At 43.7% G+C, this 25,251-nt stretch overlaps 1 long non-coding RNA gene across 1 annotated transcript in view; it reads left to right on the forward strand.

Annotated features, from left to right (window-relative positions):
- The window catches only part of LOC115296871, a 233,322-nt gene that overhangs the window by 167,338 nt on the left and 40,733 nt on the right, over nucleotides 1-25,251 (forward strand). Inside the window, exon 5 of the long non-coding RNA XR_003911105.1 lies at nucleotides 23,418-23,542. This is a non-coding gene — a long non-coding RNA (uncharacterized LOC115296871). The remainder of the gene's footprint in view (nucleotides 1-23,417; nucleotides 23,543-25,251) is intronic.

Genomic DNA, 25,251 nt, shown 5'->3' on the forward strand with positions numbered 1-25,251 from the left:
AAATGAACTGAGAGTTGAAGGGGAAGGGGGAGAGGGGAAAAGAGGTGGTGGTGATGGTGGAGGGCACTTATGGGGAAGAGCACTGGGTGTTGTATGGAAACCAATTTGACAATAAACTATTAAAAAAAAAAAGAAAGGCTCTCGTAGGAGATGACATTAAACTGAGTATGAGAAAGTGCACAGTTATGGGAGTTAGAGTGCAGGCAGAGAGAACAGAATATGCTAAGGTCCTGAGGCAAGAAGTCCTGGGCACATCCAGAGATCATGCACTTGTGGGGAGAAGCACTGGGTGTTATATGGAAACCAATTTGACAATAACTATTATTTAAAGAAAAAGAAATTTAAAAAAATGAAAGAGGAAAAGAAGAACAAAAATAAATAAATAAAATGTTTTCTGAATTTATAATAACATCCAGTATTTGTGACTGTAAAGTCATACTCCCAAGAATAGTTACTAGTTAAATGTATCTTCTCTTCTTAAAAACAGTGGTTAGGTGACTTTTCTAGGCATGCAAAATGTACAGTTGGTCCCATGGGTTTTAAGGGAGTATGTTTTACATAAAGAGAACTTTGTTGTTTCAAATAAAATATTTGCTGAGCAACAAGTAATATGATAAGCTTTAGAAAGACTCAAAAATTAAGGGAAGTCCTTCTTTTCTGAGGGGTACATTTGGGAAAAACCTTACCATATATCAGGCATACATGATGAATGATAAACTTGGCAGACTTAAGTGTAAGTAAAAGGCCTTAAACACCAATATAGTGAATGAGCTCATTTCTCATGAATGTTTATTAAGAATAATACTCATATGGCATGTTTGAAGCTTAGTCTTTCAAAGTTCCTTCTGATCTTCAAAACTGTGATTGGGTGATACCTCTTACCTACCTGTTCACCCGTTTATTTATTCATTGATTTCAAACATCTCCTAGAGTTCCAAGTTTCTAAGTACAATATAATAGAATATCTTTATCAGTTTGGCAACAAAGGGAAGAAAAGCCACAGATAGTAAACCAAAAAGGTTTTCATTGTCTCATAAACCAGACAAATCTGTATTAACATTTCCCAGCGCCAGACTCATAGACTTGATTCCGTAATGGAAATCCATCATATTCTAAGACTTAAAGCACAATGATCGTCTATAGTGGTAATTTGGGTTAGGAAGGCAGGGTTCTGAGGAAGTACCCATAATAACAGGGAGGAGTATCTGTATTGAGTTGCCAGCTGGCCATTTGTGTAGCCATCCATCTACCCATCTCTCTATCCATTCATACATCCATACATCCTTGGTTAACTTTTACCTGTATCAATTTATTACATGGTATCGGATGGTATTTTTAATAGTCATGAACGTGAGCTTTTCTCACTTAGGTAAGAAGGAGTACTGCAGAAGAATTTCTCCCTCTTATCTCAGAGTTATGGGCTTTTTTATCCTAATGAGGCCCACCAGACCATAGTTCATCATTGAAATTCCACTGAAAGAACTAACGATAATGTTCATTTCACATCTGACGTGAGAATTGCAATGTGATTTACTAACATTAACTCATCAATCCTCTTAACACTTCCGAATAAGACGTTAATATATTTTAACTCAGCATAGAAATGGCTTCTGTTTTCCAGAGAATCTGAGTGCCTTAGGTATCACTAAGTGAGCGAGGAGAAGAATTAACACTAAAGTCATCCTTTTCTGAAGTACTGCTGGTGGTCTAACCTAGACAAGAATGGGTTATTTTCTGGAAATGTAAAAAAAAAAAAAAACAAAAACAGGGAAGGGGCAAGGGTGCCTGGCTGGCTTAGTTGGAAGAACGTCCCACTGTTGATCTCGGGGTCATGAGTTTGAGCCCCACGTTGGGTGTAGAGATTACTTAGATAAGTAAAACTTAAAAAGAAATACTAATATGCGCAGGAGTTGGGGCGCCTGGGTAGCTCAGTCCGTTAAGCATCTGACTCTTGATCTCAGCTCAGGTCTAGATCTTAGGGTTATGAATTCAAGCCTTGTGTTGGGCTCTACTCTGGACATGGAGCCTACTTAAAAGTAAATAATTAGGGGCGCCTGGGTGGCTCAGTCGGTTAAGTGTCTGACTTCAGCTCAGGTCATGATCTCATGGTTTGTGGGTTCGAGCCCCGCATCAGGCTCTGTGCTGACAGCTAGCTCAGAGCCTGGAACCTGCTTCAGATTCTGTATCTCCTTCTCTCTCTGACCCTTCCCTGCTCACACTGTCTCTCTCTCTGTCCCTCAAAAATAAATAAAAAACATTTAAAAATTTTAAGTAAATAAATAAAAAATGGAACAGATATGGAGAGAGTATCAGCTTTGCTTACATTTTTAAAAAAGTATTAAATAAAACCGTACTAGAGAAAGAATATTAGAAACCCTCCCCTCCCCGCAGGACAGTGTTCCTAAAAACTTCACCTTCATCTGACTCAGTGCTTAATAAAAGGGTGGACTTGAAAAGAGACTGCCCGATCTGTAGTGCTCCAGTGATGGGTCACGGCATGTGAACAAATGAAAACAAATCCCTAGCTAAAAGGACAACTTCTATGTCACCCTCGAAGTATTTCTCATTTTTCCAGGGCTTCCGATGTTCTTCTGTTCCCTTGTAAACTCAGCTTATAGTAAACTCTGATGCCAAGATTTTCACTCAGTTCCCTGCCAACACCATGATGCTCTGTCGCAGCCTGGGACGGGGCACTGTCCCGCAGAGGAAGTGAAGAGGAGGGTCATAATCCCAGGAGTAGTGCTCAAGGGAGTCCAGCGGGATGGTGTGCTTTTTCATGGTAACACCACTCACGTCTCTGGGCATGCAGAGGCTTTTAAGAGAAAGCAGGGAATTTTTTTTTTGAAGTTTGGTTTTCTAATTCCAGCCCAGTTAACATACAGCGTTATATTAGTTGCAGGTGTGCAGTATCGTGATTCAACACTTCCATACACGACCCTGTGCTCATCGTGAGAAGTGTGCTCTTGATCCCTTCCCCTGTTTCACCCATCCCCCCATCCAGAGAAAGCAGAGGTTTTTGGTAACTCACTTGTGTGAAGCAAGACTAAAATGACTTAAAGGTTTAGGGGCACCTGGGTAGCTCAGTCGGTTAAGTTTGCAACTTGAGCTCAGATAGTGATCTCGAGGTTCATAAGTTTGAGCCCCGCATCGGGCTCTGTGATGACACAGCTCAGAGCCTGGAGCCTGCTTTGGATTCATTGTCTCCTTCTCTCTCTGCCCCCCTGCCCCGACTCTCATTCTGTCTCTCTCAGTCTCTCAAAAATAAATAAATGTTTTAAAAAAACTTTTTTTAAATGTTTAAAAGCTAGAAGTGTCATAATTTATGTCTCAATCATCTTAAATCATCCCTGAGACCCTAATTTGCTTTCTTTATATTATGAGTTGCCCCGAGTGTGCTCTTGGAATAGGGGCCTTGCAACAGTGTACACGGGTCAGCGATAGGACAGTATTTCAGGAAATCCAAGTACTCTGTGAAGAGTCAGCTTCAGTTTGTTGAGGAACAAAGACTGCTTTTTCATCAAATCTGGCTTGTGTTCATGTTAAATCCCCCCCCCCCGCGTTTTGTTTTGTTTTTTTGCAAGGGGGAAATTTCCAGATCTCCTTGCTATATTTAATTTTCTATTTTAGATGCTGCCAGTGCATTATCTTCTCAAGTGAAGCTTATGTGTGTTCTTTCCCTTATTAACTTTTTAAGTTTTGGGATGTCCAGCCTGACCTAATGATAGAATACTCAAAAGTAGTACTGATACCGGCACCCCTGGGCACAAGCGATGGGGACCTTTTTCACATCATTTGCTTGACACTTGGTGAAGCAAAACCTGGTGGTACAGTGCTGGTGGCTTCAACTTGGAACAAGACAGGTGTACTCGTCTGTCAAGAAGGTTGACATCTGGGCCACTGATATGATGCCTTTTTCCAGGCAAGGACTGAGGGGCTTTCTCAGGTGTATCTACGTATGTGGGCTGACCACAGCTGGGAGGGGGCACTTTAGATGGTGTCTGGCCAGGAACCAGTGACCTCAGTTCCCTGGAGGGAGTATGTGATTGGCTGCTGTGAAGTCGAAAGCAGTGATAATGACCCGAGTTGGAAAGCAGGACAAGAATTACTATGCTTCAAACGTGAGAGCAGGAGAGCTGAACCGGGGTGGGAGTTGGGGGGGAGGGGTGCTCTCCATTATCTAGAACCAGAACCAACCGTGCAAAGGAGACCAGCTGACCCCTTCAGCTCTTTTCTCAGTGGGGACTCTTGCACGGGGTCAGAGAGCCGTTAAAATGTTAGCGTGGAAGGGAGGTCAGGAAGAGCTTCACTCTCTTTTAGTTTTAATTTACCCCATGTGATTTATACATGGGGGCCTGGAGCCGGAGCAGTGGGGAGATTCTCATGGGCTGGCAGTTGGCATTGGATCCTGGACTGGTGTCTGGGTCACCAGCTGTCTATCGCCGGCCTTCCTCCATTCACCAGAGTGACTTGTCACCCTTTCAAGCCCTTTTCTGTCTTCGCTTTATACTCCTCTAAGTATAGGATTGAAAGTGTGATCACAGTATGTCAGCATTCTAAACCCAAAATCTTTCTGTACAAATATGAAATCCTTCCCAGCCTGCTCTAATTTCCCTGATGCCTTGATTATATAAGATGCATCACAGATTTAATGATTCATATCCGGGGGGTGAGGGGGGGAGATAGAAAAATACTACTACTTTTTTATGTACTTTTCTCACATAAAACAAGTTCTAAGTTCAGAAATGTCAAAATATGAAAAGTAAGATGACGTGGATATCACATATGAGCTACTTGTGATATATATAGGTCCTTTCATGCACGTGACCCTTAAAGGCTTGCTTTCTGTGAAGCCCAGACAGCCCCGGGGGTGAAAGCTGACTCTTAACAATTCATGTTAATAAGAACCAGGGGGGGCTTAGGAAAGCAATTTAGAAAATTCACTTTGAACAATCTAAACTCCCAGCTAGTAGCTGACCTACTAGCTAGGAGTTTCATTGACCACATGCCTCAACCACATTGACCACATTTCTCACTTAGGAACATCCTAACTGTGGCTGAAAAGGGCTGTAATCTATAGCAGGTGTGGGCAAAAGGGAAGTGAAGAAGCTGGGTATTCCACACTCTAGATCGTCAGACTACATTGTTGAGAATTTCTTTAACGTAGGTATGTATCAGAATTTCGATTTTGCAAAATGAAGAATTCTGGAGATTGATGATGGTGAGGGTTGTACACAGTGTGAATGTGCTTCATGCCGCTGAACTGTATCCTTAAAGAAGTTTAAGATGGTAAATTCTATGTGTATCTTGTAATTTTTTGAAAAACGAGTATTTACATATATGTATATGCATATTTCTATAAATGTTTTCGACCAGTTTGATTAAAATGCAGCAAGCCATATCATCCATCCATCCATCCATCCATCCACCCACCTATCTATCTTTATTCATTCACTCAACATTTATTACGCCCCTCTTATATGCCAAGACCTGTGCTAAAAGCTGGAGTACAACTATAAATACAACATACTCTTTATCCTTGAGCTACTCATGAATTTGTTTCAGTGAAGGCTATATTCATGGTAATTACTACCCAGCATGGCAGGGCAGAAATTAATGCATACATGGAGTTAAGGCGGTTTCTGACTGTGCAGAGTTGTGGGGTGTCCTGGCACTTCTCACCTAGATGAAGGACGTGACAGGGTAACTTGCTGAGGAGTAACATGGACAAAACATGGTAAACAAACAAAACGGTGCCTAGTGTGTACAGTGAACAGTCGGTACTCCATCACTGATGACGTGTCATGTGACTGGTGGTGTGATGAGCTCGTAAGGCTGCGAGACAAGGGAGCAAAGCATAGAAAGTCCCCTACGCCATGTTTAAGGAGCATGGAGTCCTCAGACCAGTGGAGGTCAGATCACATTCTCCGGCAGCCTAAGGATTCCTCAAAGCCCGCGAGCCCCTGGGATCTGCCTTCAGAAGTCCTTGGTTGTGATGGGTGGAGAGGGGGAGGAACCGATAGGTCAACATGAATAGCCTCTATTTTATTTGTTTTATGTACAGTTGACCCTTGAACAACTCAGGTTGAAATTGTGTGGGTCCACTTACAAATGAATTTTTTACAGTATAGCACTGTAAATGTATTTTCTCTTTTTTTGTGATTTTCTTAATAACATTTTCTTTCCTCTATCTTACTTTATTGTAAGAATACAGTATATGAGAGCTTCTGGATGGCTCAGTCAGTGGAGCATCCCAGTTCGGCTCAGGTCATGATCTCACACTTCATGGGTTCAAGCCCCGTATCAAACTCTGTGCTGACAGCTCAGAACCTGGAGCCTGCTTTGGATTTTGTGTCCCCTTCTCTTTCTCTGCCCCTCTCCTGTTCATGGTCTGTCTCTCAAAAATAAATGTTAAGAAAAATTTTAAGGAATACAGCATATAATAAATACAACACACAAAAGTATGTGTCAACTAGCCCTTTTGGTAAGGTTTCCAATCAACAGTAGGCTATTAGTGCTTAAGTTTTCGGGGAATTGAAGTTATATGTGGATTTTCAACTGCTGGGTGGATTACTAGGCAAGATTTCATTTGAAGACAGGATTCTGGCTAAACCACAAACCAAATCATACATTTGAAATCAAACTGCTGTTGGGGATGAGGACTTACCAGAAATTATTAGAATTGGTTACAAATATTAGTTTTTTTGTTTTAAAAATCAATATCCTGCCTTCAAAGCAATGGATATGTTTTATCCATTTCTGAACCGTGTACCTCACCTCACGGCACGATGCGCATGATACACATTCAGTGAAATGTTCGGGGCGAATTATTTTAGGGATATGATTTAGATACTGTTGCCATGAGGTCCATTTAAATAGCACATTGCCCTCTAACTCAAACGGAATTTGTAGACATATAAACAAACCTTTCTCTTATTCTCTTTTTCGTTATGTAAAAATTGGACTTCAGTGGTTATTTTTTTCCCTCCATTTCCTGTGAATTGTTCAGATACTGACTTTTATAATTTGATGCCTGAGACCTGGTTGACAACTCTGATTCTGTATGTAGGATTGAACTTTGTAGAAAATAGCACTTAATTGTATTTTTTTTAATGCTTGACATGGTATTCTGGGCAAGTTTTATTCCTTTATGGACTATAGCCAGAATCCTACTGTTTTTCAATTTGTTTAAATGCAACAGCTCATACAACATATGTGCATGTTCAGTCGAAGATAAAGGATATCATTATTTTTAGCCTATTACAAAGAAAACCACATTCTCTCTTAAATGTCTTGGCATACAGTAATTTGAACACAATTTCTGCACAAATCATTTTTAAGAGATTGGCTGTCAAGTGTATTTTTTAAAGTAGCTCTCTCAGAAGAACCAATGAGACTTTGCAAATTTAGATATAGTCTAAGCCTGAAATGTGGTGGAAGATGTCAGTTTTTAAACAGCACTTTGAGAAGTAGTTAGCTTAAAAGTACAGCAATTCAGAGCACACTGAGGATGATTTTGAAGAGTAGAGTCTTGATATACTGGAAAGAAAGTTGACAGATTCACTACAATTAGGAGATGAGCAGGTACAACTCCCACTTGTGGAAACTTTTCTCGTCTGATGAACTTCTGATACTGGTCTAAGAAAACTTTCAGCAGGACACCTGGGTGGCTCTGTCAGTTGGGTGTCTGACTTTGGCTCAGGTCATGATCTTGCAGTTCGTGGGTTCGAGCCCCGCATCGGGCTCTGTGCTGACAGCTCAGAGCCTGGAGCCTGCTTTGGATTCTGTGTCTCCCTCTCTCTCTGCCCCTCCCATTCTTGCACTCTGGCTCTGTCTCTCAAAAATAAATAAACATTTAAAATAATAATAATAAATAAAAATAAAAATCAGACAAAAAGAAAACCTTCAGCAAATCCCTACTCCCTTCTAGCATCTGAATCTATTGTACAGAAATTCTCCCAGCTTCCTTCAGTAGTGCACAGAGAATAAGAGCATTGCAACCCCCCCACCTCTGTTCTAAGGCCAAGTACATTTGAAAAATGACAGGATGGAAATGTGTTTTCCTTCAAGCTTGGTGTGTGTGTGTGTGTGTGTGTGTGTGTGTGTGTGTGCGTCACACACCTGCACCCTTACCTATGTGCGCACAGGCATGCCTGCCCAGACCTACACATTTGAGTGCATGTGATAGAGAAGGGAAAAGTGACTTGAAACTCAGTTTTGAGCCTTTACCACTGTCACCAGGATACTCTAACAATCCCAGCTCTCCTCTGCGGTTGTGCAGAGGTTCTTTAATTTGTGCCGTGTCAAGGCAGGCGAGGTGGTACCATGTGGAAGTTGCACCCTCTGCACTACAAGGGCCTGAATATTTGAGGGTTGGAGATTTCTGCCTAATATCCTTTGGCCTTGCTGGTTTCAACCGATGGAGTGTTGTAATCATATGTAGGCATCCAGATTGAATTCACAAATGAATGAAGTGTTCATCCCCTCGGTGTCTGTTATTTTTGTACCATAATAAAGGCATTTCATTGCCTGTTGCCAATTACCAAATACTAGAAAGATATAATGCTTCCCAACTGTCTCTGAAAATCCGACCCAGGTGCATTTTTTTGAATCCTGTTATATCTTCCAGAATTCAGATATACCCTAGGCCCACTTCCCTTGTATGGACACACACACACACACACACACACACACACATACGCGTGCACACACACGTGCGCGTGCACACACACACACACACACACACACCACACACGTGGCACATAGGAAGAAAGAACAGTAAATACCAAGGACAGCACCCACCATTCTCTTGAGTGAGGATACCTCCCCAGCCCCATCCCATAAGATGAGTGCTGAATGGAAGATAGGAAATTGCTTTTCCCTTCATGGATCTTGGTACCAATTTATATGACCATACCCATAACAGTTATCCCTTTTAAAACTACCAAGAGGCCTTAAATGACATGGGCTTTGGGGTTGAAAACATTGCACTGAAATCCATTTCTCTGACACTTTCAAAGTTTCATGGTCTGGGGCTGTTGCTTCAATCTCCCAGAGTTTGTTTTGTTATTGGTCATTGGGAATCGTAACAGGCCTTGGGGGAAGACTAAATGAGAACTAATGGAGGAAATTCAGTTTTGTTAGTTTCAATCTGAAATTATAAAACTTTTCAAAAGGAAGAAGGTACGTCCCTTACACATTGCAGGTGGTGCGAGACGGCAAGAGGGGCTGGTTGGAGGGTGGGGGAGTGAGTGGGCCCCTGGCTCTCTGCTTTGGCTACGCACTAGAATCCCAATGCCTGGGCTGCACCCCGGACCAACTGAGTGAGGGTGTCCACAGGTGGATCTCAGGCATCAGGATTCTTAAAGCTCCCCAGGCGATTAGAATGTGCAGCCACATTTGAGAAATGATGCTGTATGGGGATTCGAGTCTCCAGATCTTGGAGGTGAATGGAGATGGAGGATACCTGGGATTCTAAACTTCAACTCTTTTTGCTTAAAACAGGGGCTTGGACATCATACTAGAAGTGTATTATGTCTGACTTACTATAAGTTAGAGTTATTACATTCTCTCCAGAGAACCAATTTAATAGGTGGGTACTGGGGTGGGAAAGAGAGCGCAGGTGGATTCTAAACTTCAACTCTTTTTGCTTAAAACAGGGGCTTGGACATCATACTAGAAGTGTATTATGTCTGACTTACTATAAGTTAGAGTTATTACATTCTCTCCAGAGAACCAATTTAATAGGTGGGTACTGGGGTGGGAAAGAGAGCACAGGTGTCTAGATAACCGAAGGACAGAAGCAGCTCACTAGACGGGGATAGACAGAAAAACAAATTAGCCAAGATAATAGAAAACCAAGTAATTGCAAGCTACTTGTTACTTTTGGAAATTAGTCCCTGCAGAAGTACCACCCAAGAGTGGGTTGGCTTCCCTGGAAGTTCAGGATTATGGTCCTGGTGGGTCAGGACTCTTGAAACTTTGTTACATCTTCAAAATGTGGGATGTATTCACTGTACCTCAAAGTTAATTTGCAGAATTCGTTTTAAGAAACAAACCTTGTTTAAAGAGAACAGACTAAAATAATTCCAGATCAATACCTCTTTGACCTCTTTTCGACCCATGGTGCTGGGACAAGACAAAGGGACACATGAGACCCATGGAGAAAAGAGAAGTTGGGGACACCTGAGTGGCTCAGTAGGTTAAGTGTCTAACTTTGACTCAGGTCATGAACTCATGGTTTGTGGGTTTGAGCCCTATGTTGGGCTGTGCTGACAGCTCAGAGCCTGAAACCTGCTTCAGATCCCGTGTCTCCCTCTTTCTTTGCCCCTCCCCTGCTAGTATTCTGTCTCTCTCTCTCTCAAAAATAAATATTAAAAAAAATAAAGAATGAAGTCGGATCCTTCACACCATAAACAGAAGACTAATTATGATGGCTCTACAGCCTAAGAGCAAACTATAAAACTCTTAGAAGAAAACGAAGGAGTAGATCTTCATGACCTTGGGTTTGGCAATGTATTCTTACATAGTACACTGAAATCTAAGGCAACAACAACAAAATAGACAAATGGGACTTCATCGAAATCGAAAGCTTTTGTGAAGGAAAAGACATGATCAAGAAAGTCAAAAGATAGCCCACGGAATGGGAGAAAAATATTTGCAAATCACAACTCTGATAAGAGTCTGGTTTCCAGGATGTATAAAGAGCTCTTAGAACTGAACAGCTAAAAGATAAACCAGTTTTTAAATGGACAGAGGCCGTGGATAGACCTTTCTCAAAAGAAGATCTGCAAATGGCCAACAGGCACATCGCAAAGACCTTCCACCTCATTGGATCCAAGGAGATCCCACTCTGTACCCATTAGGTCGGCCACAATGAAAAACAACAGGAGAATAGCAAGTGTTGGCAAAGAGGGGAGATTGGAAACTTCATACATTTCTGTAAAATGGTGTAGCCACTGTGGGAAAAAGTTTGGCAGCACCTCAAAATGCTAAACATAGGATACCATAGGACACAACAATTCCATTGCAGGGTGGACACGCAAGAGAATTGAAAACAGGCATTCAAACAAAAATACGTACATGATTGTTCATAGCAGCATGCTTTATAATAGCCCCAAAGGAGAAATCACCCGGATGTCCATCAGCTGATAAATAGATACACAAAATATGGTCGATATATTCGCTGGAGTGTAGCCAGTGCATAGCCAGGAAGGGAATGCGGTACCGACACGTGCTTCAACACAGATGAATCTCGAGAAAATTATGCTGAGTGAAAGAAGCCAGGCAACAAGAAGTCATATATTTTATGACACTGTTTGTAGGAACATCCAGGGTAGGCAGACCCACAGAACAGAAAGTAGGTTAGCAGTTGTCATGAGCAGAGAGGAGGTGAGAATGGAGTTTCTTTCTGAGACGATGAAAAGCTTCTGGAATGAGATAATGGCAGAAACCACTGCACTGCACACTTTAAAAATGATTAAAATGATGCATTTTAGGGTATGTGAATTTTACTTCAATTACCAAATATCTGTCTAACCCATCTGTTCTCTCCTCTCTAATCCTGCTCGTGTGGTCTTAAGCCTGTCACTTAGCCCTTGCTAGAGGCCTTGTTTCATCCATCATCCTGGTGATTCCACTCTGATCCTACACATTTTCCCCTCCGATGTCATACTTCTGCAGCACTGGTCTTCGCTCCCTTACCAGAACTTCCATCCATCCCTCCTCCCCAGGCTCTGGTCCCCAGCAGAGCCAAGAGAAACATGGCAAGACCATCTGCCCATCCCCAGCCGCAGATTCCATACCCGACCTGGAAAGCCCAGGCAGAAGCTCAAGAGCCTCTTGCATGCCCCTGGGGTGGGGGTGGCGGGGGAGGCTTCCAGTGTCTGGATTTAGAAGTCAGGTTTCCACCGCAGCCCTTTGGCTCTGCCACGGAGCTGGACGCATCCGTCACCACCCCACCTGGGACCGTTGACTCTTGAGAACAGATGGAAGAAGTCACACGCATTTCCCAGCAGGCACAGGTGATTCCTGCAAACTCACAGTGAAAGTCGTACGTACAAAAATGTAAATGATGCTGTTACTCACAGAGCTTAAGTGCTTTTAATTCTGGATAATAGACAGTCAAGTCTGATAGCTTTCGAGATTGATCTCTGAGCCGACTGAGGGGTCCACGGTGGAAGGAAGCCATATTTATCATTCTCCTAATTTTTTTTTTCCTTCCTCTCTTTTTCTGCTGGGGTCAGCGGAAATGGGAATCTTTCTTTTTTTCTTCTTCATAGATCAGTATTATTATGATTATGATTATCTGAAAGACCTGTAGAGAGGGATGCTGCAATCTGAATTAAAAATAGCATTTTATGCCCGCCCACACACAGCACTTGAAAGCTCTGAATGCCTTTTATAAATGCAGACTTTCTGCCTGGCTAGATAAAAGAACCTGTCACTTCATTCCCATAATGCAGTCATTCCCAGGAGGATTCCATTGTTTTAGCAATAGAATTTTTGTAAAAGGCCTCTTATTTTGCCTGAAAAAAGGTAACAAAAATGAACTTTTGAGAGCTTATTCGACAAAACAATTAAGGAGCGAGAGATTTTTTCTCCTCTTTCGATATTTGGGAGTTGTTAAGTGTGAGAATCCCCTGAGCCACAATCTCAGGATAAACCCCTAAACCCAGAGAATGAAGAAGGAGGGGAGAAAGCCCCTTGTTCTTTCTTCTGATAGAAATGAGGCAGGGTGGGAGGGCTTTTCTCTGAGAATGTGTGTTCTCAGGCCGTGTGACAAACAGATGCTGCTATAAGTCTCTGGAGTTTTTAATATTTATTTTTAAAGAGACGTAGAAAACTTTTAGGGTGTTCGCATGTCACGAAACTCCTTGGGATTTCTGATGAAATACAATCATCAGGTATTGTGATGGAGTTTCAGGACCCTGGAGGCCATTCACGGCTGTATCTTGCTGGGGTCCTTTGCTCAGAAAATAGTAGTTGGTATTTCCCTTTCTTTGCGCTTAACACCTTATAGCCAGTGGAATAGGAGGGGTTTCTTTATTCAGCATTACTTGCAATTGGCTCTGGGAGGCACGTGTACTTGAACTTGCTCTCAGCTGCCCCCGCCCCCCTCTCCACCTGTTCCCCCCACCACCACACAGTGGATCTTTGCTCCAAATACGGTATCGAATCTTCACCTCCAGATTCACAGAAGAAGAATAATTGTATTTCTTGGTACTTCCCCGGCACCAAATAACCCACGTCGAGGTATACCTGTCTTTGGTGTTTCAACAGGTAATCCCTGGACTTCATGCCAAGTGGCATTTCTGTTCCCTGCTGTTTACAGCGGAGACCATTGAAATCTCAGTTTGAAGCTAGAATCATTTTATTAAGCCTCCTCCAAAAGGAGAGAACTTCTCCGTAACGCTTTGGTCTTGCAGTACTTTTGTTCTGATGGCATCAGAAAGTTGTGATATTTAAACAAGGAGATAGCTAGCTGGAGACTAAAATTATAGGGCCGTTATACTTGTTGGTTTTATTAATTCGATGGGACAGACAAAAAGGAAGACAAATGAGGTTCACGTAATACAGTTACGGAGTGTCCTCTTATCCAAACACAATGCAAAAGTTGGGTAGTTGTTTTTTGTTTTTGTTTTTTTTTTTTTTGGTCTTTATTTTATTTTGAGAGAGAGAGAGAGAGACAGAGAGAGCGAGGGAGGAGCAGAGAGAGAGGGAGACACAGAATCTGAGGCAGGCTCCAGGCTCTGAGCTGTCAACACAGAGCCCAATGCGGGGCTCAAACCCATGAACCGTGAGATCATGACCTGAGCCAAAGTCGGACGCTTAACCTACTGAGCCACCCAGGCACCCCAAAAGTTGGGTAGTTAAAACTGTTGCTGATTTGGAGTTTGGGAAAATAATTCTGTTTTTTAAAAGTCTTTGAATAGCCTTTAATCATGTAACCATACTAGAACTTCTTTTTTCTTATGTTTATTTATTTTGAGAGAGAGAGGAGTGCTAGCAGGGGAAAGCAGCAGAGAGAGAGGGAAAGAGAATCTTAAGCAGTGTCCATGCTCAGCACAGAGCCTGACGTGGGGCTCGATCCTGCCACTGTGAGATCATGACCTGAGCTGAAATCAGGGGTCAGTTACTTAACCAACTAAGCCACCCAGGCACCCCACCGTACTAGAACTTCTAAAGCATAATTTAAGGCCCTGGTTGTAGCCGTGCATTTACGTAATAGTATTTCCTTAAATCAAAAGGAAGCTGTGGCTTCCATAGGATGCTTCCAGAGTTTTGTTTTTAGTACTATTTGGTGCGTTCTACTACTACGTGTTTGTTCAAAAGTATGGAGGTGGAAGTGTATGTGGATTCTGTCTCTCATTTTACGTTGACCCATCATTGGTATTTTGTGAAGTCAGACCAAATAAAATACTTAAAGGTGCTATCGTATACCTCTTAATATGATGTCAAAAAGAGAATAAGAGGGAAATATTTAAATCTCTTCCTTAGGATTTTCGCTCATTTTGTTCTAATTTACTAAACTTTGTTCTCGAGCAAGAAGAGCAGAGATGGAAAGTCAGAGTGCTCCTCATACATGCTTCAGATAGATGGCCCATAACCGCTCGTAACTGGTGACGGCTTTGTAAGAGAGGAACACGAGAGCACAGGCTTCCTCCCACCTTCCCCATGTCTCCCAAGCCCTCTGCAACCCCCAGACTACACACTGCCCTTCCCAAGCAGGCATGAGTAAAACTCCTTCAGGGAGAAGCCTTGTGGTGACTCACGGTGCGGTGACACGGACTCGTAGCTCAGAGAATGTGTGGCCTCCATGTGGTGTCCGGGTTTCCTGAGCAAGGTTCCTTTGTGTCCTGGGCCAAGGGCTGTCTTCTGGGCTCCAGGTTTTACACAAACAGGGCTGGGCAGAAAGTGTCCATTGGGAGCAAGAGCCACCTGGGCCTTGAAGATTATAATTTCCTAGAGATGTCGTTTCTCTACAGCTATTGAATGCAGATTAGGTATTTCTCATATGTATTTTCATTTTATTCTTGCTATGCAGACATACTTTTCTCTGGGTGCATAATTATATTTCTTAGCAAACTTTGTTCTGTTCCAGTAAGGAGATATAACCTGCATATAATTATAGACACCTGCCGAGTCTAAATGTGTGCAGATCAAGCCTCGCTTGGCATGATAAGCTGTGCTGATAGTAGAGACAGTGGCGTGACCAGCACGAATTATAAGGTTTTTAAGTTTGATCATAGGAGTTTTCTCAGCATTTTTATCTCTCTGATTTTGTGTCTTTTTTTTTAAATTTTTTTAACGTTTACTTATTTTTAAGAGACAGAGCATGAGCAGAGAGGGCCAGAGAGAGACGGAGACACAGAATCCAAAGCAGACTCCAGGCTGAGCTGTCAGCACAGATCCCGATGGTGGGGCTCGAACTCACGAACTATGAGATCATAACCTGAGCTGAAGTTGGGTGCTTAACTGACTAAGCCACCCAGGCGCCCCAGATTTTGTGTTCTTTAGGCACATACTAATTTTAGTTTTATTACCTAAATACAAACCAGCTAATATCAGTAGAGAATGCCCCAAAGGCATGCTAGATATCCAAGGATTACCAGTGTGAAAAAAGATTGTATAGTGGAAAAATCACACTATTCTTCAAGTGTTGATGATTAGGGATCCCACGATATGACGAATCAGGGAGACCCATCAGAATACCTTTGTTTCGGGCCACATCCCACCCTTCACCTCCCTGGACCTTCTTTTCCCAGGAAAGTTCTATACTGACATTGCCTTCCAGGGAAGGAGAAGCTCTTGGGCTTTGTGCTCCCTCGTGAGCGGAGACAGAGCCTCTGGACCTGTGGGGTGAACGTATTCATCCCAAGGAAGCGTTTCTGAACTCTGCAATTTCCAGCAGCCCTGTTGCTTCTTTCTTCCCCAGAAAAGCAAACACAAAGAGTGCGCTTCAGTCCTGAGCTGGAAAAAGAGGCGCTTGCAGGCCATTTCATTGACTGAGCAGCTGCCGTGGAGGCTTATGTAATGATGTTTCTCCCAAGTCGCCAGAAAGGGAGCGCTTCTGCGTGGTAACCACTGGGTAGAAGACGTGAGGCCGTGTCAGAGTGAAAGTAAAATGCTACGTCCTCAGCCAGTTAGCCAACAAGCATTGATCAAGCGCTTAGCATTTGTTAAAAGCACTCTGAGACTTACCCAAAGACGGGTTATAAACCCTGCCTCTCTAGAGTTTGCTGCAGCCTGCCTGGGGAAGTGGTGCCTGTCTTAGCATAAGGAATAAAATGATCAGTGTGCTAAGGAAAAGGAATAAAAAGCTATTGGAGTTCACATTAAAAAAGCACAGTAGTGCCTGTTATCCGCATGGAACATATTCCAACACCCCCTGGTGGATGCCCAGACCATGGATAGTCCTGAACCCTGTATATTCTGTTTTTTCCGATACCTACATGACTGTGATAAAGCTTCGTTTGTAAATTAGGCACAGTGAGAAATTAATAACAGTAGCTAGTTACAAAGTAGGAAACTCCTAAGGTACCATAATAAAAGTGATGTGCATGTGGTCTCTGTCTCTCCAAATATCTTAGTGCCCTGTCCTCGCCCTTCCTGGGATGCTGTGAGAGGATTAAAAGTCTCTGTGATGAGGCGCAGTGAGGCAAGTGACACCGTAGGCACTGTGATGTGGCCTTTAGGCTGCTGTTGACCTTCTGACTTGACATCAGAAGGAAGCTCATCTGCTTCCGGACTGATGGACGGTGGGGAACCTGAACTGTGCAGAACGCGGACTCGCTCCTAAGGACGGAGCTGCTGTACTTTGAGATAGTCGTAAAATGGCAGGAGGAAGGAAAGAGTAGGGTTGGAGTAGGTCTTGGTAAGTGTGGCTTGAATTATGAGCTGTGGAGTAGAAATATGGGATCTCAGAGAGGAAGGAGCAGTGCAGTCTGGCCGGGACAGCCCACATCAGAGGGAAGATAGGAAATGAAGCCAGAAGACATGCTGAGACCAGACATTAAGGGTCTTACCCACCAGACTGGACAGTTTCAGCAAGCTGTGGGAACCAATGGAGGTATAGTGTGGAGGGTTTTTTTTATATAATCTACTGTAGAGAGTGTGATCCAACTGGGATCACTCAGATGACTTGGAGGAAGAAGACTGGAGGCAAGAAGAATCAAGACTGAGTGTGGGGATGGAGTGCGGGCTTGACAAGGCTTGACAACCCACAGACAGAGGAAGAAAGAGAAGACACCGATGCCCTTACCCAGAATCGGAAATAAAAGGAAGACTGGGTTGCCGGGGGGCGGGGGGGGGGGGAGGCGGATGGGAAGTTTTGCAACAGACATAATTTATTTATACCACATGTACCCAGCACCATGGAAGAGAGGGGCACTGCCAGATTTAAGAACTATATGCAATAAGTGGAAAGTATTATAGAAAGAGAAGAGGGCTTAGCATGTAACCTTAGGAAATACATACCTTAGGGTTAGAAGGAATAACAAGAAGGGACAAAAGCCAGGAAGGTGGAATAGGAGAATGTGAGGAACCCCAAGTTAGTTCTGTCTCAGAGAATCAAGAGTCCTAGGATATTTTGGGGGCACCTGGTTGGCTCGGTCAGTTAAGCGTCCCACTTTGGCTCAGGTCATGATCTCACAGCTTGTGAGTTCGAGCCCCACATTGGGCTCTGTGCTGACAGCTCATAGCCTGGAGCCTGCTTCCAATTCTGTGTCTCCCTCTCTGCCCCTGCTGCTCTGTTTCTCTCTCTCTCTCTCAAAATAAATAATAAAACAATATTTGTAAACTTAAAATAAGTCCTAGGATATTTTGGTTGCAAGAGGCCAATAAATAAAATAAAAACTCAAAGCGATTTAAACAGAAAAACAACAAAAAAAAGGAATTTATTATTTTATGTATATATTCATTTTCTGTTGCTGCCTAACAAATTAACATAACTTGGTAGCTTAAAACCATACCCATGTTCTCGTGGTTTCTGCAGATACCACCCCTCAGCTGCTCCACGCAGGGTTTCATAAAGCTGAAATCAAGATGTTAGTTGGACTGATTCTCATCTGGGGCTCACTGCCCTTTTTCAGACTCCCATGGTTCTTGGCAGAACTTACTTCCTTGTGGTCATAGGACTGAGGCCCCCTTCCTAGTGCTGCCTATGGGCTCATGACACTCTCAGCACCTGGTGTCCGTCTCCAGAACCTTCTCATGGGGTGCTACCCCCGCATATGTCCTCTCATTTTGAATCTCATTCTTGGAAGAGCTTGTCCCCTGGAAGGGAGCCCCTGATTAGGTCAGGCCCACCAAGGATAACCTTTCTCTTTCAAGATCGACTAATCTGGGACCTTAATTTTAGCCGCAAAATGGCAGCACTTGGGTTAGTGCTTGACTGAATAAGTGGGGGACAGCATGTGTGCACTACGTCGTAGAGCAATCTAGGGGGCCCCTTCAGCATTTTGTCTGTCACAACATCATAAAATATCCAGGGATAAATCGAACTTTTGGCATGGCTGGATCGAAGGGACCTCACTGTTGTCAGGACTCAGACTTTCTGTCTTTCAGTCTTGCTCCCTGTCACAGAGCCTCATTCTCAAGAGGGCTTTTCTCGCGAGAAAGTAAGAACAGCTTTTGGGGGTATACACTTTCACGTTCCAGTCTGAGGAGAGACCTCTGATTGGCTTTGATCATGTGTCTGTGAAAGCAGTCATCATGGTGAGAGGGATACGTACTCTGATCTTCCAGGACAAGTTCACGTGCCCCTCTGCACCTTAGGCATGAGGTCCCCCCAGTCCACATAACCAAAGAATGGGGGAGTTGTTCCAGAAAGATGCAGTTCAGGCAAAACTGCGAGTCCACTGAGTAAAAGAAAATTGCTAGAACTGTGAATGACCTATACAAATAGTAGGAGAGAAGTCTATTAGGAAAAGGCCACTGCTTTTAGGAGGCAGGCTGAGCTGTACCTGGTGAAATAACAGCATGGATTTATACCACACTTCAACACGTTCGTTAGTGAACAGAAGAGAGACAAGAGCAATTTGGGGACTGTTGGAGGGTCTCCTAGGGATGGCAGTGGCTGGGTATGTCTAGGTCAAGAAGTTTCTGGTAGAGAGGAAAGAGACTGATGGAGAGATGGATGACAGAATTAACCCTAACAGAACCTGGAGCCAGTGGGAAGAGAGGAGAGAGCGGGCTAACAGTCCAAGTCTAAAGCAACAAAAATTTCCCCCAGATTATGAGGTATGTGGGCCGTTTTGGGTTTTGGGCCAGTTGGTGTCTCTCTAGAATAGACAGGTATGATTCTTTCCAATAAAGCCATCTTACGTGGTTAAGTACACTCAGAAGATCCCTAGCCTCTCTCTGCCTGTGTAATTGACCAAAAGGCTTATGTTTAGAGCAGAGGTTCTCAAAGTGTGGTCCGTGGACCAGCAGCACCATCATCACCTGGGAACTTGTTAGAAATGAACGTTCTCTGGCCCCACCCCGGATCTAATGAATCAGAAATTGGGGGGAGGGGGTGCAGACCCAGGCATCTGTGACCTCCAGGCGTTTCCTAAGACCTTCAGGTTTTGCGGATGGTGGTTGAAGTTTGAGAGCCACTGCCTCAGATCATCCATGTCCCCCCTCCGTACCCCACCAGGGTTTCCTTAACAGCGGCTTTGGAAACTATAAGAAACAAGACTGAATATGGCGACTATGCAAAAGCCACTAATGAGTAAAAATGTAATGGTTTGGAAGAACAACAGAGAGAAGGGGACGTTTTAGCTTAATTGTTCTCTAGTTCACGGAGGGCTTTCATCTGGTAGGATGGTAGTGGGGGCCCAGTGGGTCCCTGCAGGACGGAGACAGGTGAGAAGGGCTTAAATTACAGCTACGGAGCAGTGGTGCCTTTGGAGGAAGGGTTAAGTTGTAGAACAGGTCTTGGCTACGGATCATTTAATTTAAACTCAGGCTCTTCTACTAGATACTGTTATGAGGCCGCAAAAGAAAAGCATGGCAAGGTTTCTTTCATCAAGGAGCTTATAAACTTTTCAAGCCTTCAAGACTGAAGTAAATCCAGTAGAGTATAGAAAGACAGTATAATGGAGTGCTGAACTGACAGGGACCTTGAGTTGAAATGTGTGGAAGAGACTGTAAGTGATGTGGGCGATCGGGGGGAAGGAGAAATTGACATCGTGTCGTTTTCTTCTCTGGACCGAGGATGAAACTGTCAGCCTCGCATAATTTCCCAAGTCTGATGATGGGGTATTGGACGCTCGTTTTCAAGAAGTCCTTTTTCCTGCTCTGTCTTTTCTCTCCTGGTTTGCTAAAGTTTGTCAAAACTGCTAAGTCTAAGTAAGGGTTTGGATTTCGAGACTTTGAACTTGAAAGTGTTATTGAAGATTTTGGTTACATGAGAAACTTGGAGGAGGAAATGCATTTTGTCCGGATGTCTTAAATGGGACGAGACTTAACTGGAAGTTTGGCCTATTTGTTTGAAACCCTTTCAAACTTACTTCATTCACGGGGAGAACATGACCGAGCCTGTCGGAGGATGACTTAGTTTTGCAGGATGAAGAAAGCGGATTACTGATTTTCCTTAGTGGAAGGCTTAAGTAGTACCAGATGGGAGATGATAAGGAACAAGAAAGCACTTCAGATGAACGCCACGTTTCCACTGCTTTTTACTGCTTTGCAGCACGCAGCTCACCTGGGTAAATAAACAGATAACTAAACCGAGACCCAAATGAGAAGCTTCATAGGACACTCTTTTTTTTCTTTTAATATTTTTTATGTTTTTATTTTTTATTTTGAGAGACAGAGACAGAGAGTGAGCGGGGGAGGGGCAGAGAGAGAGGGAGACACAGAATCTCAAGCAGACTCCAGGCTCCAAGCTGTCAGCACAGAGCCCAATGTGGGGCTCAAACCCACGAACCATGAGATCATGATTCTGAGAAGTCAGACGCTTAACCGACTGAGCCACCCAGGCACCCCAGGACACTCTTGACAGTGGCCATAAATGCTGTTTGAGTCCAAGAGAGAGATAATAAAAACATCTTAATTGGAAAGCAGAAGGTTGCAAGTTTGGAACCTAATCCAAGTCGCTAGGAAAATTTTTTCAGAAGTTTACATGGATTGTGATCTGTTTTTAGCTGTTTGGGGGGGAGAGCTTTCTTAACCCAGCGGTGGCATGCAGGTGTCAACAGAAAGCTTCCTTTCATTTCACTGTGAGGACTGGGTGATGGGAGAGGCATTAGGAACCCAGATGCTCCCTTTCCTGTCACATCAAGTGTACTCTCTGCATTGAACTGTGCTCCCCCAGCGGAAATTACTAGTGTTTGTCGTTCGGATGGCCTGGCAGTTGGAAAGAAGAAACGGCTCTCGTTTCAAGGTATTGAGAACAGTTCTCTAGCTCATTTCTTGATAAAGGAGACCCCATTGAGATGTCCAGGGGGAAAAGAAAAGGATAAAATACCAGAAATTAGTCGTAGAGGTCCAGTTGGATCATGTAACCCAGAGGCTGTTTCTCGACCTGGCAAACTTCTGCTCACATGTTAGTGTTGTCAGAAAAGCCTTCTGAAGCCCCTCCTAAGTGAGGTACTCCCATCAAGATTGCAAATCACGATGCTTCTTTTTCCTTCATCGCGGCTATCTGGTCCTCAGCTTTGATACATACACTGAAAGTGGTGTACATTCATTCTTTCGTGTCTGTTTCTCTCGAGTCAGTGAGCTCCGGAAAGGCACGATCCTGGTCTATTTCATTCACCATTAGGAACATAGAACCCGGTGAGAATCATAAGCCCCAACTAAATGCTCGTCCAGTGAATGAATCAGTAAGAAAGCACTCCGTATACCTGAAACTAATATAATATGGTGTATCGATTATAACTCGATAAAAAAAGAAGAAGAAGAAAGCACTTTGTAACCTGCAGTCACCATGCAAGCCCAGGTTAATCATAGTAGCCACTTAATTGCAGACACCTCGTTTCTCCCTTCTGTCCTAAATTTTGGGGGGACTTTTTTTTGGTTAATTTGAGGTATATGTGTGAGTGTTTTTACCAATTCCAAATCTGATTTGCTGTAATTCAGTTTGGCCCTTTATTGAGATGAAGACCACATTTTTCCCTCCCCAAAATAGTGGTACCCCCTCCATGCCAGCCCCGAGTCCCTCTCTCCTTCGGCGTCTGCTTCAGGCTCTGAGAGGCAAACATGGCCGCCACTTGTGGATGAATGGGAAGCAAACGGGTCTAGCATAGCATCAGTCCTGCGTTTCTCATCGTCCCCCGATCCACTCACGCAAGTTCCTATACCTCAAGTGTGCTCCTCAAGAATAAACAAGTAGAAATAACGCGATCATATTGGCTCAGGGAAAGCTGCTCCTGGCTCTGTCCTAATGGAGGGAAAACATCAAGAAGTCCAGGTGTGGAAAATATTAAGAATCGGGAGATGAATAGGTCTTTTCTTTAAAAGCAACAAACAAACAAAAATCCTCCAGTCCTTCTCCAGCAGGGCCTCTGCATGCCACTTCTGTGTGTGCGCAAGTGTTATCCTCAGTGGGTGGGAATGGCAGGTGGCCAAGTGGAAAATTTCACAGCCCTGCAAACCTCCAGTGCCCTAAACCCATGTAAACCAGCAATGGGAGGGGGCTGGTGGCAGGGACCAAATAACGATGCGCCTGCACAGGCCTCGGTCACCCCCTTCTCCCCCGCCTTCCCTTTGCTTCCCGCTCTGATGCAGGCCTGCGCTTTCTCTCTCCCTGAGCTTCCCGAAGGCCCTGTTTCCGGTCCTGGGCCTCCCTGGACCCGTCGGTGGAAGGGGAGTTGTAGCACAGCTGCCCGTGCAGACTTTTGCACGTTTCGGTGCCCCAGGGATAGTTGACTGTTGGTGCCTAGCCAAAACTGCCTTTTAAATCCTGGCTCCAAGCTCAGTAACAGGCTTATGACCACTAATAATACTTGGCGTTTACATAGTGCCTTTCTTCCCCGGGAACTGCAAGTACTTTGCAAGAATGATCTCATTGATCTTCCCAACAGCCCAGCGAGGTATGAAAATGGCCAAAGGTGATGGTCCCAGGTCCCTCCCTTCTGCAGAGAGTGAAATTTGCTGGCATGTTTTGAGGCTCTGCTGCAGATTTGCATCTCAGCTGGGATTGCATCAGGAGTCTCCCAGAATTGGCTTCAACTTGGGTGGGGGGGTTGTAAAGAGAGGCCAAGGAGGGCTGGGATCGACATGGGAAGAAGGCTGGCCTGACCACGCAGTGTCTCCTGCGTGGGGAACAAAGATACTAAATTTCTGTTTTAAGGAAAGGGTCCTGGCAGACGGTCTCCAGCGAGCTGTGGGTCTCATTGATCTGATCCTGAGACTTCTTTTGTTGAGATCAGGAGTGATTGGATAATGCATTTACCTTTTCCTGTTTCTTCCCGCGACTCCCATGCTAGGTATCCCTCACTCCTCTGGAAGGAAGAAAGAGCACGCCTGAGCCCGGAGCACTCCAGCGCCTGTGGGACGTCTCCATGGTGAAGGATAAGCCAAGGCTACCTGGGAGCAGCGCACGGTGAATGGTGTAAGTGAACAAGACGCCGCAGTGACTTGCCTTGGACGGTGTTGCGAATCATGGGAAGTCACTGAGCCAGGGCGATGGAGGGGTGTTAGCCTGCGTTCTAAGTGATTATCCAATTACTTTCTTTTCTTAGAGGAGTGGCTCCTCTTTCTTCGCAGTGAGCCTGCCTTTCTCTGGGCTTCCGTGGGGCACTGCTCATTATCTAAGAGAGGAATGTATCCAAGAGAGGAATACAGTGACTCTTTCACCGTTGCAATGCCCTTGCTCCTGGTTCAGTTACACAGTGTCAGGTTTAGAGCAAACGCTTTCAACTGGGCGCTTACAATTCTCTTCGGTTGGTGGGGAGGGGCTAAAATTCTCTGGGCTGAGGATTAGCAGCTAGGATTTCCACCCAGGAATTACTTTTATTTATGTGAAGTTTTTTTTTTTTTTTTGGCTCTGGAATGATTTTTTTTTCTGGCTTTCACAAACCTGAGGTATGCAAATACAGTCAATTGGTTTTGGGTGCTTCTCTTATTCAAAATTGGCTGACCTACCGGTTTTTATCAAGGTGCAGGGGCAGGATCTGGGGGCTAGTAAATGATCAGCTGCCAGTTGCTTTTCATCAGGAACCTGAGTATCAAGAATTGAAAGAGATAGCACACTATGGATATCAAGGAGCTTATCTGCCACAAAACTCGGGAATTTAACCAGCTCTGTTGCTTTCTGGAGATTTTACCTCATTGCTAAATTGTGTCCACAAAAAGTTTACAAAGTTTTAATCAGGGAAAGAATATGGCTGCAGGAACCCAGAATTGGCTATGAATGTACTGTCTTTAAGTTTGACAAAACTAAGAACAGCTTTGACCTGGACTTGTGTGTGTGTGTGTGTGTGTGTGTGTGTGTGTGTATGTGTGTGTGTGTGTGTGTGTGTGTGTGTATAAAATACATGCATATTTAATCCATACATATACATATTTAGTATATTATATATTTGTGTATATATTATATGTACATAAAACATATATTTATGTGTGGTATAGATATGTAATTTTATGTAATCTGTTTTTAGCTTATTTTAAAAAATTTTTTTAATGTTTTATTTTTGAGAAAGAGAGAGAAAGAGTGAGCATGAGCAAGGAAAGGGCAGAGAAAGAGACAGTCTGAAGAAGGCTCCAGGCTCTGAGCTGTCAGCACAGAGCCTGACACAGGGTTCGAACCCACGAACTGTGAGATCATGACCTGAGCCAAAGTGGGATGTTTAACTGACTGAGCCACCCAGGCGCTGCTCTGTTTAGCTTCGTAATAATTCAGTCAGGAAACTTTTCCAGGCTTTTTATTTACTTCTATTTTTCCAGTTGCACAAGTGATTTTGAAAGAGCAAGATACAGCAATATGAGTGCATATGTCAGGAGGAAAAGCATTAACACTGAAAAGAGAAATTTCCACTGAATATTTTTATTTCGTGGTTTTCCAAAAATTTGTGTTAAAATATGCATCTCTATCCATATTTCCTCAGGGTTAAATAGTCCTATTAAAATAAGCTTATTAAATTTAAAATCTCCCAGTGCCTCATAGTCACTGATGGAAAACACCGGAATTTTAACATGGTTACATTTTGTGCATATGATCACATTGGTTCTGGTGGAAATACATAGCTCCTGGCATCAAAAGACAGGAATTCTATTCCTGGTCCTATGGTTCAGGTCAAGAAAGTCTGCAACCTTTGGCAA

The sequence above is a fragment of the Suricata suricatta genome, chromosome 7, assembly GCF_006229205.1.
Source record: "Suricata suricatta isolate VVHF042 chromosome 7, meerkat_22Aug2017_6uvM2_HiC, whole genome shotgun sequence".
NCBI lineage: Eukaryota > Metazoa > Chordata > Mammalia > Carnivora > Herpestidae > Suricata > Suricata suricatta.